Source organism: Myotis davidii, unplaced genomic scaffold (assembly GCF_000327345.1).
Source record: "Myotis davidii unplaced genomic scaffold, ASM32734v1 scaffold398, whole genome shotgun sequence".
Taxonomy (NCBI): Eukaryota; Metazoa; Chordata; class Mammalia; order Chiroptera; family Vespertilionidae; genus Myotis; species Myotis davidii.
Window position 1 is genome coordinate 68028 of NW_006290024.1, and position 12732 is coordinate 80759.

Genomic DNA, 12732 nt, shown 5'->3' on the forward strand with positions numbered 1-12732 from the left:
CTGTGTGTGTCTGTACATTTTTATTGTTGTTTTACCTTCGGGAGGAAACCACGGAGAAAGAAAAACATGACTCAGCCCGCTCAGCTTATCAGGGAGCCTGGTTACATCCCGAGAGAAGAGTGAGGCTCCAGCAAGGAGACCCTGGCCAGGGGAAGCGAGAAGACATTTGCTCTTTGCTCCCCACCATCGATTCCCCCTTCAGGTCATGAGACCAAGGTGTGAGCCAACCACCACCTCCCATTCTCCTGGTCACACTTTTGGTTCAGGAGTGTGAGCTTGACCCCTGGCTGTCTAATCAGGGTTTCAATGACTTTTGCGGGGACTCATCTTTCCTGATGGTTTCGAACCAGAGAGATGGGGTGATAATGTGCATTCTTTATGCATCTGAGTCTTCACAAGGGCAGGGGTTTTGCTCATATGCTAAGGCCAGTCACTGCCTGGAACATAGACGTATGAATATGTATTTGCTACATAATATATATTTGAGTCCCTGTATCCTGCCATTCCTGACACCCACACTTAAGGGGAGGGCACACATTCACACCACACGAGGAAGGTGAAGACCATGGGGAGAAACTTAGGAGAGATCTGGTGACCCGAGAGGTCCATGCCTTGCCCAGGATCACAGGTGGTCAGAATGCAGAGCCTGAGATAAACCCAGCTGTGTGTCCTCAAAGGTGGGGTCCTGGCTGCTCCCAGGTGTCGTCAGGTGCTCTGGAAATGGCTGTGCTGATGGGCTTGTGTATAGACATGAAGATAGTATTGGGGAGACGGTGAGAATTTGGCAGCCTTCACAGGCATTTGGTGATATTTGTCTGTCCACAACCCACCCAGTGTGGAGGGAGCTGCCTCTGATGGAATGTGTCCAGACTAGAAATAAGACCTCTATGGGGCCTGCAGCTGCAGTTTTGTCAGTGCCCTCGGGCCTGGACACATGCCTGCTGCACTCAACACACAGGCGCCCATGAACTTGTTTTCCACCTGGGAGGTAGAATGCTCCAGCTCCACCTGCGTGCCCAGGTTGTGCAGTCTCACCTTAACCAAGCTGCTCATCTACAAGAAGCTGGAGAAGGAGCTCAGCACTGTGGTGGTCACTATAAAAATGCAGGGCTCCAAAAACACCTTGAGGTCTGATGAGATTCTGCTGCCCCCGAGTGGACAAATGAAGACCGACCTGGCGCTGACCTTCTCCCTGCAGTACCCTCATTTCCTAAAGAAAGAAGGCAACAACTAACAGATCCTGCTGCAGCAGAAGCATCTTCTTAACAGCCAGGCTATCCTGGGTTACCGGATGCTCGCTGTGGGCACCATTGACATGGCTGAGGTGATGCAGCGCCCCCTTGAGGGTGGTCAGATGCTGAGCCTCCATAGTACCAACGCGGAGGTATCTGCCCACGTGGCTGAGGTCAGCATCTCCTCCCTGTCCAGCCAGCCCATAGACCCCAAGGACAGCACCCAGCAGGCTGGCCCCAAGGCCAAGTCCCGGGTTCATTACTCGGAGATGGAGTATGAAATCTTCTCAAAACAGCAGGCCAGCTATGATCCAGGACACGGGCAGGACCAGGAGGAGAGGGAGGACTTGGACATGGGAGAAGCCAAGAAGCAACATGAAGGAGAAGTAATGCCATTCATGACTAGGCAACAAGCTGCCAACAAGAAAGTTGGGGCGTGGCTTTGCAGGGCCCAAGAGTGGAAGGAGGACCTGGACCTGCAGCAGGAGTCTTCGGAGCATGTCCCTGAGGTGGAGGAGGACTTGGATCTGCTGTATGACTCACTAGAGAACCATGACAGTGGCTCATGAGAGCGTCCTCAGGTACCTGAAGCCTGGCTCAGGCCATACTTGGAAGACCTGTCCCAGCCCAGCTCTCAGATGGAGAGCTAGAGCATCCACAGTGCCAACGCCAGGAGGCAACCCATGAGAAGGTCCAACCCATGAGAAGATGAGCCCCAAGCCACCAGGCAACAGTATCTCAGACTCGGTGGCCCACAGCACACCTGCCCCAGGGAGCAGCTGGCACAGCCCTGGGACTATCAAGAGGCAGAGACCTCTACCCTGGATATGTTCACTGAGAAGCTGCCACCCAGTGGGCACATCACCAAGACCAAGTCTCTCCTCATCGCCACCACCAGATCCCAGAGGGAGCAGGCGGGGCACTGAGGCTAGAGCACATCCCTGAAGGAGTGGTAGGTGGCACAGCCAGGAACAAGCGGGCCAACAGCCTGGACAACAAGCACTGCCCTGACCCCTGAGCCAGCTGTAGATCCCCAGGGAGACGGTATATGACCAGCTGAACCACATCTAATCTCTGACAACCAGCTGTCCCAGAACATCCTCCTCCTCAACACCTCTGACTGGCATGGGCAGTTCTCGTCAGAGTCCTACAGCAACACATGCTGCCCGGGGTGTGCACCTGCTCCAAGGCTGAGGTCCAGGTGGCCTTCAGCACCATCATCTCATGGATACAGAGATACCGTCACTACAATTCCCATCCCCCAAGCCTGTGAAGATCGTGTTGTCCGGGGCACAGCAGTACTTCAGCGCTGTGCTGTGGCTCTTCCTGAAGCTGCTGTCCTACAACCTGCCCCCCGCCCCGGCTTGGCCATGTGTGCTTCTTGGTCATCCTCCTGGGAGCCCCCAACTGCTCTGCTTATTAACTAGAATGCTCTGGCTCAGGCAAGCGGGAGGTCGGGCGGGCAGTGTTGAACTGAAGAATCAGGAAGGTGTGGCCTCAGGATCCCTAAGCTCACAGAGAGAAGGGTTCTCTCACCTTCAAGATCTGCCTTTCTTGGAAGCCAGGACTCTGCATCCCTGGGGAGTCAGCTTCAGTGTGTGCCCAGGCTCAGGACTGGATGGCCAGAGGCCAAGGGCTGGACCTCCACTGGGGGCATCCTGAGAGAACATAAGGACTGGTCACCCCAGCATTGGGCCCCAACTTCCAACAAGCCTTGTGGCCCAGCACCCATCCACTTGTGGATCCTAGTAAACTTCAGCATCACAAGGCAAAAAAGAACCAGTAGGGCACAGACCGCCAAAAGCACTGACCAGGAAAACTGGTCAAATACCTGATGCCCACTTTCCTGGGCACAGACCCCACTTTCCTTCTCAACTTTCTATGTTATTACAGCACATTAGCTACCACCCAATAGCCATGGGACCAACTATTTATCAGGTAAGCCCTGACCCTCCACAGCACAGTGGTCACTTGTATAGCTCAGTGGTCACTTGGCCACCTGCTTGCTGTGAATCTTCAAGTCACTGCATCTCTCTGCGTGTTTGCTCATTTGAAAACTGAGGCTGAACCTCATAGGGTTATTGTAGAGACCCTGTGGGGACCTCCCTGGAAAGTGCTTTCTTGGAGCCTGAACAGTGGGGAGGTCTGCTGCACGGGCTATGGTTTTGTTAATTGATCACTTTCTCTTCTTCATGATGAAGCCTCTGCATCATTTGTGATTCTCCTCTGGGCCTTGGGCTAAGCTCTTTTCTCATTTGATAAAGATGTGGAGATTCCATTAGGGGCCCCTGTTCTGGGTGAAGCCATAGCAGAAACCCAAGGGCTGAGCAGAGGGGCCCCAGTTTCACTCAGCTATTTGAGAGGGGCTGATTTGGCTCATCCATTCAGGAAATATATGAGCTGCAGCCAGGATATTAGGTTTGAGGAGACAGACCTGGGCTCAGACTCAACCCCTCATTCTTACCTCTTCTTGATCCTGGATAAGTCATTGAGCCTGTTAGAGCCTGTCTCTTCTCTGCCTGCACAATGGATTATTGCAGCATGTGCTTCTTAGCGATATTCAGGCTCATGAAGGGTAGTAGCTATAAAGTAGGAGGAGGAATGCCACAAAGGAAAGAGAGCCCACAACCTCTCTCTCTTCCTATTGTTACCTCCTCGGTGTCTGCTTTTCTTTTAATTCCACTCAGAGTGATTTTAGTTAGTGTGTGTGTGTGTGAGAGAGAGAGACTGTGTGCGCGCACATACAAATGCTAGTGCTAGGTTTTATTGTGTTAACAAAGCCTGAATACAATGGTTTGCAGAGGCAAAGGTTAATTTCATAGCCAGGTGCCTTCAATGATCTGGTGGAACTAAAAAGAATTCCTGATATTTTGGATTGCCCATCATTTTTCTTAGTGTAAAAATGAGAGTAAGAACTTCCAAGCTCATATGTCAGAGTGGAAACCAGAAGTTGACATTTTATTTGACAATGGCTTGTGGGGGACATGACTTCAATTTCCCCCTTTCTAACAGCTGCCAATTTCCATATCCAGGTGGTCTGGGGAGTGTGGGTTAAGGTCCCAGAGTGGAGGTATCAGCACAGCTCACTGGCCTGGCCACAGTGATGATGGTTGTATGTGGACATGTGACTTCAGTGAGTTGAATAAAATTCTTTTTATTAGTCACAACAAAAAAAAAGTTCGGTTTTCATATGTCTCACAGCCTTATGAAAACAGGTTTAAAGTCACTAATCAAGTGAGATATGCAAATCAAAACAATAACGAGGTCCCTAGCCGGTTTAGTCAGTGTAGAGAGTGTTGGCCTGTGGACTCAAAGGTCCCGAGTTCAATTCCAGTCAAGGGCAGATGCCCAATTTTGGGCATTGATCCCCTGTAGGGGGCATGCAAGAAGCAGCCCAATCAATGATTCTCTCATCATTGATGTTTCTCTCTCTCTCTGAAATCAATAAAAATATATTTTTAAAAAACACAATGGGATACCGTCTCACACTTGTCAGAATGGCTATTGTCAACAAATCAGGAAAGGACAAATGCTGGTGATTATGTGGAAAAAAAGGAACCCTTGTGCATTGCTGGTGAGAACGTAGACAGGTGCAGCCATTGTGGAAAACAGTATGGAGCTTATTTGAAAACTTAAAAATGAAACTCCCATTTGACCCACTAATTCCACTTCTAGGAATATATCCCAAGATATCAGAAACACAAATCAGAAAGGGTATATGCACCCCTGTGTTCATAGCAGCACAATAGCGAAGATTTGGAAACAGCCTAAATGCCCATCAACCTAAGTGCCCATCAGCAAATGAGTGGAAAAAAACTGTTGTACATCTACACAATGGAATACAATGCTGCTGTAAAAAAGAAAGACCTCTTACCATTCACAACAGCTTGGATGGGCATGGAGAGCATTATGCTAATTGAAATAAGCCTGTCAGATAAAAAATAAATATCACACGGTCTCATTCATTAGTGGAATATAATGAATAACATAAGCTGATGAGCAAAAATAGATCCAGAGGCACAGAAGCATCAAACAGACCCTCACACCTCAGGAGGAAGGCAGGGGAGAGTGGGGGAGAGAGTAAGAGACCAAGCAAAGGTCTTGAATGCATGCATATAAGCATAATCAATGGACACAGACATTGAGGTGGTAGGGGTATGTGCTGGAGGGTGGGAGTGGCTGGGGAGGTGTCAAGTGGAAAAATAGAAACATATGTTATACTTTAAACCATAATAAAATAAAATAATGCAAATATTTCTCTTAGTAAAAAAAAAGACCTAGTGCTTTTTCTGGGTCCCAGAACAAAGTGCCCTCTGACCCCTAGATTTGGAGGAACAGGCAGGAACTTCCCAGTATGTCAGGATTTCTAATGTCCAGACCAATTCTGTTGGAGAGGTGGGAGCCTTGGCCTGGAAGGTCTGAACATTCCTGAACTCTGGCCTCTGAATGTCATGGACATTGGGTAATATCTGCCACTCTATGGACATCAGTTTCCCAATTTTTCATTGAGGGTTGGGTTCAGAACAGCATAAGCCTGACCTCACAACAAAGGGGCCCAGTTCCCTCCACCCTGGGTGGGTATTGGACAGAGGTGCATGCCTGTGGTTCCACGTCTGGGCTCCTTTTCAGTCAAATACTGGCCAAAGGCTCATTTACCTGCTGAATGCTCACCATCTCCCCCATGCCTCTCCATGTCTGTGCATGATGCCACCAGCAGATCCTTTTCTAGAGCCCACGAGGAAACCCGGGTGCAGCCAGGACCCCAACTTTGAGGACACACCACTGGGTTTATCTCAGGCTCTGTTGGGCTCAGTTTCTTGTCTATATATTTCTAAATACATATTTATTTCAGTGGATAGATTTCTCTACAGGAATTTCTTGAAAGCCTTATTTAGAATTTGTGTTGCATTTGCTGACAAAAACCATTAGCTATATTAATTGGAATCGGTTAGAATATCCAGGATTACATGTTCTAAGAGTTAAATGCCTTTGTGAACCCATCAGGGTCATTGAGAAAATCAGGAACAATTGCTGGTTCCTCTCTTGCTGAGACAAGCTTTTCTCCAAAGGGAGTTGTTAGAATTCCTATTCTCATTTTCTCTTAAGTCAGTAGAAAGTGATAGTGGAGGGGACTGAAGGGAAAGGAAGAAAGGATGGGAAAGGGTGAAGGATATAGTGGGGGAACTAGAGAAGGCGGAAGAATGGGGTGTTGGCATTTATTACCTTCAGAAGAGTTCAGAGACAGTCTCTAAAATTTCTAATTCCTTAATTGTTTTTAAAGGAATTTATATGTGCTTCCTAGAATCTCTTAATTTCCAAATCAAGATATGCTTCTATTCATTCATTCATTCATTCATTCAGTTTGATATTACACCTGGCATTTTTCTAATTTTTATTGCATGCCAAAAAAAAATTAGGCATGCAAAAAAACTGCATTATGGCAATTTTTAGGAGGATATTTTCTAATTAAATCTTCCCATTTCTGTAAAGCACTTGTAAGTAAAAGCTTCCTATCAGGAATATTAGTGAGGGCTGGGGACCTGGCATCTCCTGGACTTGGAGGCACAGCTTCCCATGTTAATTTTAGGTGTGTTTTGTTATTGTTTTGTAGTTGTGTGTGTGTGTATGTGGTTTTCTTTTCTTTCTGATATCTGCAGATCTGAGCAAATTTTCTAGGGTTGTGATATAATGTAGTTTCTGTTAGGTCGGAGAGATCCAAAGATTGGATACATGCAGACGTGTGACAAGATAATGGACTCCCCCTGGAATTTCTCACAGATCAAGGTGCCAGACACAGATACCGGCTTCTTCTCCCTTAATCAACATACCCCTGCCCATCCCCTGCAGCAGAGAATTCCTCAGCTCATGTCCCAGTCCCTCACCCAACCTGCCCTTCACCCAACCGCAGTATAAAAAAAGCGCCCCCCTCCCTGTTGGCGTGAATCCACGTGGCCTCTCCTTGGGGTACGTGGGTCTCCCGGGGACGCAGAATAAACCTTTTACTTTCCTTTCTTTTCTGACTTTTGGGGTACGTGGGTCTCCCGGGGACGCAGAAATAAACCTTTTCCTTTCCTTTCTTTTGATTCACTGGAGTCTCTATTTCTTGCGCCGCCTCCTGAGCCACCTAACCTAACAGTTGCCCCACATGTTTTCCTTATGGGTTGAGCTCTATGAGGCTTTCACCCCTCAAATCACATTCAACTCTCTGATGTGCCTCGGTTTATCTCCCTGCTATCCAAAACGTCCAGAGGGTCAGGGAACGGTTGACCAAACCTTATGGGTGCTCCCCACCGGAACCAGTCAGTTTAATTTCAATTGTGTTGAAGTTTTGCTTTGGGGCTCCTGCACATCATGAGGAATGACCTCACACCTCCACAGAGATTCTTATTCCCCTAAGAATACCTAATTCTCAGACCTGAGGGAGGATATGACCCTGTATTTTTGGAGCTGATTGAGTTCTACTCTAATTTATATGGCAATGGTTTTTGTTTTTTTGTTTTTTTGCTCTGATTCTCAGAAAGCAATTCCAATTGAGAGCCAAAATTTAACAACCGCCACCCATTTTTTTCCTACTGTCTTGTCTTAACCTAAGTTCCATCAACCCTTAATATTAGTTCTCTATCTGGACTATTTAAAAATATAGCTCAAATAAATCTAACCCTCTACCACCAGCAAGGGAAAAGTCATGGATTTAAGACACAACTCACCCAGGTTCACCTGATGGGTGGGGAACCAGCAGTTCAATGGGTCTTTGTTGAAGCCTAACACCATGTTCACAGGTTGGTCCTGGGTGTGCTTTTTTGGAATCCTGACCTACTATGTCAAGGAAATGTCAAAGTATGAAACACTCAAACTTTTGAAGAATTTTCGGAGTTTATTTAAATCCCACTGTCAACAATTGACAGGAAGAAAATCTCAGCGGATTGAGATATTCTCTCTGACAGTTTTGCACCTTATTTTATACATTACAATCAAAACAGGAGATGTATGGTGGTAACAGGAAACCCAGTGGTGATACATTAGGGTTTCAGAAAAATCAAAGTGGGGAATCCTCTGTTACTGGATAAACAGTAAAATGACACAGACATACTTCTTTTACAGGGTGGATATAAGATAGGTACAAGTCAACAATGAACTCAGTGACAATAAGAGGATTTGTGGTCTCCGCAGAGCATTGCCTATGCTTTTAGAGATATGGGAAAAGGTAAATTCCTTTGACATTCCAAATTATACGTTATTGTAGATGCCAAAAGGCAATAGACAGGCTCAGTTAAGGTTAAGATTGACCTTTGTCAGGGAAGATGCCAGCCTAGGACATGACTACCCACCATAAACTGCTTTCAGTGTCAAAGTTTTCATTTCAGAACATCCTGTTTGATAACTTTAGGTCTCTGAGTTTGCAAGAACACCACACAGGCCTTCCCTGAGCTAGTCAGTGAGCATGTGGTTCCTTTTCACACACATTGTTCTTGGATCACTTGTGCCCCACCTCCTGAAAACAGTCATTGAGTGCTTAGGGTAGTGTTGGACAAACTCATCAGTCAACAGAGCCAAATATAACAGTACAATTATTGAAATTTCTCTTGAGAGCCAAATTTTTTAAACTTAAACTATATAGGTAGATACATTGTTATTAACTTAATTAGGGTACTCCTAAGGTTTAGGAAGAGCCACACTCAAGGGGCCAAAGAACCGCATGTGGCTCTCAAACCACAGTTTGCCAATGCGTCTAGACTTCCCCTAAGGGAATGTCCCTCATCTGTCCAAACACAGGAAGAGAAACTATCACCCCAGAATGCAGAAGTTACCTTGCTGCCCACAGTCCTGGTCTCCACACCTTCCGCTCTGCCACCCCTGTGCCCAGGTTCAACACCAATGCCCTAGAACCTGTTTGGTAACTGGGAGTCAGACAGCCTCAGCCTCAGATTCATGCCCAGGTTGTCAACCTGACCTTAATGAATATGGTGGTCTTCAAAGAGTTGGAGAAGGATCCCGTCTCTATGGTGATTGCTATGAAGATGCAGGGCTCCAACCTCATATAGATGGTGCTCACTGTGAAGATGCAGGGCTCCAAGTACATCCTACGGAGTATGTTGTTCACCAGTGAACAACCTGAGTCAGGCCTGGGGCTGACTTCACTGCAGGACCCCCACTTCCTCTGTGAGAAGGCCACAAGCTACAGGTCCTGTTGCACTGGGGGAAGCATTTTAAGACCAGACATCTGGAACTACAAGACAATGCCTGTGGGCACCATCCATATGGCCAAGGTCAGGCAGCGACCTCTGAAGGGTGGCCAGGAGCTGGGCCTCTGCAGCAGCGTCAAGGAGGCTTCTGCCAGAATGCAAAGAACCTGTATGGTGCAAGCAGCTGCAGCTTCCTTGCTGCCCAAAGTCCTGTTCTCCACAGCTCCAGCTCCCCCACCTCTGTGCCCAGGCTCAACACATCAATGCCCAGGATCCTGTTTGCTACCTGGGACTAGGACAGCCCCAGCCTCAGATTCATGCCCAGGTTGTGCAACCTGACCTTAATGAAGATCGTGGTGTTCAAAGAGTTGGAGAAGGACCACATCTCCATGGTGATCGCCATGAAGATGCAGTGCTTCAACCTCATATCGATGGTGATCACTGTGAAGATGCAGGGCTCCAAGTACATCCTACGGGAGTATGCTGTTCCCCAGTGAACAACTGGAGACAGACCTGGGGTTGACCTCACTGCAGGACCCCCACTTCCTCTGTGAGAAGGCAACAGGCTACAGGTCCTGTTGCACTGGGGGAAGTGTTTTAAGACCAGAACTTCTGGAGCTACAAGACAATCCCTGTGGTTGCCATCCACATGGCCGAGGTCAGGCAGCGACCCCTGATGTGTGGCCAGGGGCTTTGCCTCTGCAGCAGCGTCAAGGAGGCTCCCGTCCGAATGCAAAGAACCTGTATGGTGCAAGCAGCTGCAGCTTCCTTGCTGCCCAAAGTCCTGTTCTCCACAGCTCCAGCTCCCCCACCTCTGTGCCCAGGCTCAACACACCAATGCCCAGGATCCTGTTTGCTACCTGGGAGTAGGACAGCCCCAGCCTCAGATTCGTGCCCAGGTTGTGCAACCTGACCTTAATGAAGATGGTGGTTTTAAAGAACTGGAGAAGGACCTCATCTTCATGGTGATTGCCATGAAGATGCAGGGCTCCAACCTCATGTCAATGGTGAACACTATGAAAATGCAGGGCTCCAAGCACATCCTACGGGAGTATGTTTCCCAGGGGACAACTGGAGACAGACCTGGGGCTGACCTCAGTGAAGGACCCGCCCTTCTTCTGTGAGGAGGCAACAAGGTATAGGTCCTGTTGCACTGGAGGAAGTGCTTTAAGGACCAGACCATCTGGAGGTAGAAGACCCTCCCTTTGGGTACCATTCACATGGCCAAGGTCAGGCAGTGACCCCTCAAGGGGAGCCAAAGTGGCCGAGGAGGCTTCTGCCAAAGTGGCCGAGATCTGGATCTGCTCCCTTTTCAACAAGGCCATCCAATGGGAGGACAGTGCCATAAAGGACAGATTCAAGGCTAAGTCAGGGTTAATTACTCCAAGGGGGTACATCAGAGCTTCTCCTCTGAGCAACAGGCCAGCAACTATGCCACCTATGGACCAAATCTGGCTGAGAAGGGCATTGACATGGGGATGCTCAAGAAGCAGAGGCCATGGATATTAGAAAAGACGTCCATTACCAGGCCACAAAATATTAAGGAAAATGTTGTGGCGTGGCTGGGAAAGTTCAAAGTGTTGGAGGAGGCTGTGGACTCAAGCAGGACACAGCAGAGCATGTTCCCGAGTTGGAGTGGGACCTGGACCTTCTATTTAACACACTGCAAAACCCAGGGACAGTGGCCAAGACATGGAGGATGATAACAGCACCCTCAGCACCCCCAAGCCAAGGTCAGACTGTTCTTTGAAGGCTTGGCACACTCCAGCTCACCAAGAAGATGCTCCCCAGTAGGTGCATCACCAAGACCAAGTCTCTCATCCCCTCCACCAAGGCCAAGGGGAAGCATCCTCGCCATCATGGCAGGGCAAGTTCCTTAAGGGGCACCAGATGACACAGCCATAGGATAAGTGAGCCAAGAGCCCAGACAATGAGCATGGCCAGACCCAAGGAGCCAGCTGCAGATCCCCAGGAAGACCACGTACAGCCAGCTGAACCACATCCTCATCTCTGATGACCAGCTGCCAGAGAACATCATCCTGGTCAAACCTCTGATTGGTAGGAGCAGTTCCCCTCAGACACCCTGCAGGGGCACATGCTGCCTGTTCTGTGCATCTGCTTCATGGTTGACGTCCGGTGGCCTTCAGCTCCATCATCTGGTGGATATAGAGATACTGTAATGATAATTCCAAGCCCCCAAAGCCGGTGAAGATCCTTGTGGCAGGAGCACAGCACTACTTCAGTGCTGTGCTGTGGGTTTTCCTTGAGCTGCTGTCCTACAAGATGCTCGGCTGGCTGGGCTCTGAGCACTTCCTGGTCATCCCACTGGGTTCCCACCCTGTGGCCAGGTACCTGGGCTCCATGCATTACCGCTAAAACAGCTTCTTCCGGACCTGGCCTGGTAAGACCTGTTCCACAAGCTGGATGCCCAGAGCGCCATACAGGACACACTGGACATTATGACGAGAATCACACAGTACATCACGAGGACAACCTCCTCCCAGCTGCCCATCAAGGAAGCCGTGCTCTCCTACAAGGAGAAGAGCCCCCATGAGGATTCCTTATAGTTCATTCTTTTCAGGGTGGCCTGTGAAAGTTGGGATAGTACAACAGTCCTCCGACACTTGGGGAGAATCAGATGATGGGCCCCCTTGGGCTGCAGCATGCTTTTATCCTTGCTTGTGTCCCTACCTCTGTTCACCAATGAGGCCTTGTCATCCCATTTATCTTGTCAGTGAGTGGGGCTTGTCCTCCCCCAGGCCAGGCCAAAGCAACTCCCACCATGTGCATGAGAGTGCTCACCAAGGAGAAGAAAAAGGTGGTGTTTTCTCCCAAGAGAACCAAGGACAAGGTTGTAGAGTCCAAAATCCAAAAGCCAGTGCCTGGAGGGCATAAGCCATGTGGTCTGCAGGGCGAAGCACCAGGAGAACATTCTGTGGGTCCTCATCAAAGGTGTGGTGTGGAATGAAGTTCTTCCAGCTGGCAGCCCAGGGTCCTTCCACATCCAACACTTCCCCATCTACATCTCCAGACATTCTGACTCCACCTTCCCGCCTGCCCTGCGACCCTGCAGATACCAAGCAGAGAGAGGAGCCACTTGCTTTTCTGTCAACCTTTCGGTTTAGTACAGAATCCAACCCTGGAAACACAAAGAGAAACCTTCTTAAGTACAAATGTCCTCACTACCCGGGAGCTAATGTGCAGCCCCCATTGGGAGCCCCAACTGCTCTGCTGATTAACCAGAACTCTCTGGGGGTCAGGCGGGCAGTGCTGAGCTGGAGAATCATTGAAGGTGAGTTTTGGCCTCAGGACTCCTA

General features: G+C 48.8%; 1 pseudogene; it reads left to right on the forward strand.

Annotated features, from left to right (window-relative positions):
- The first annotated feature begins 942 nt into the window (after window positions 1-942).
- LOC102769992 lies at window positions 943-12383 on the forward strand (annotated as a pseudogene).
- Window positions 12384-12732: the final 349 nt, after the last annotated feature.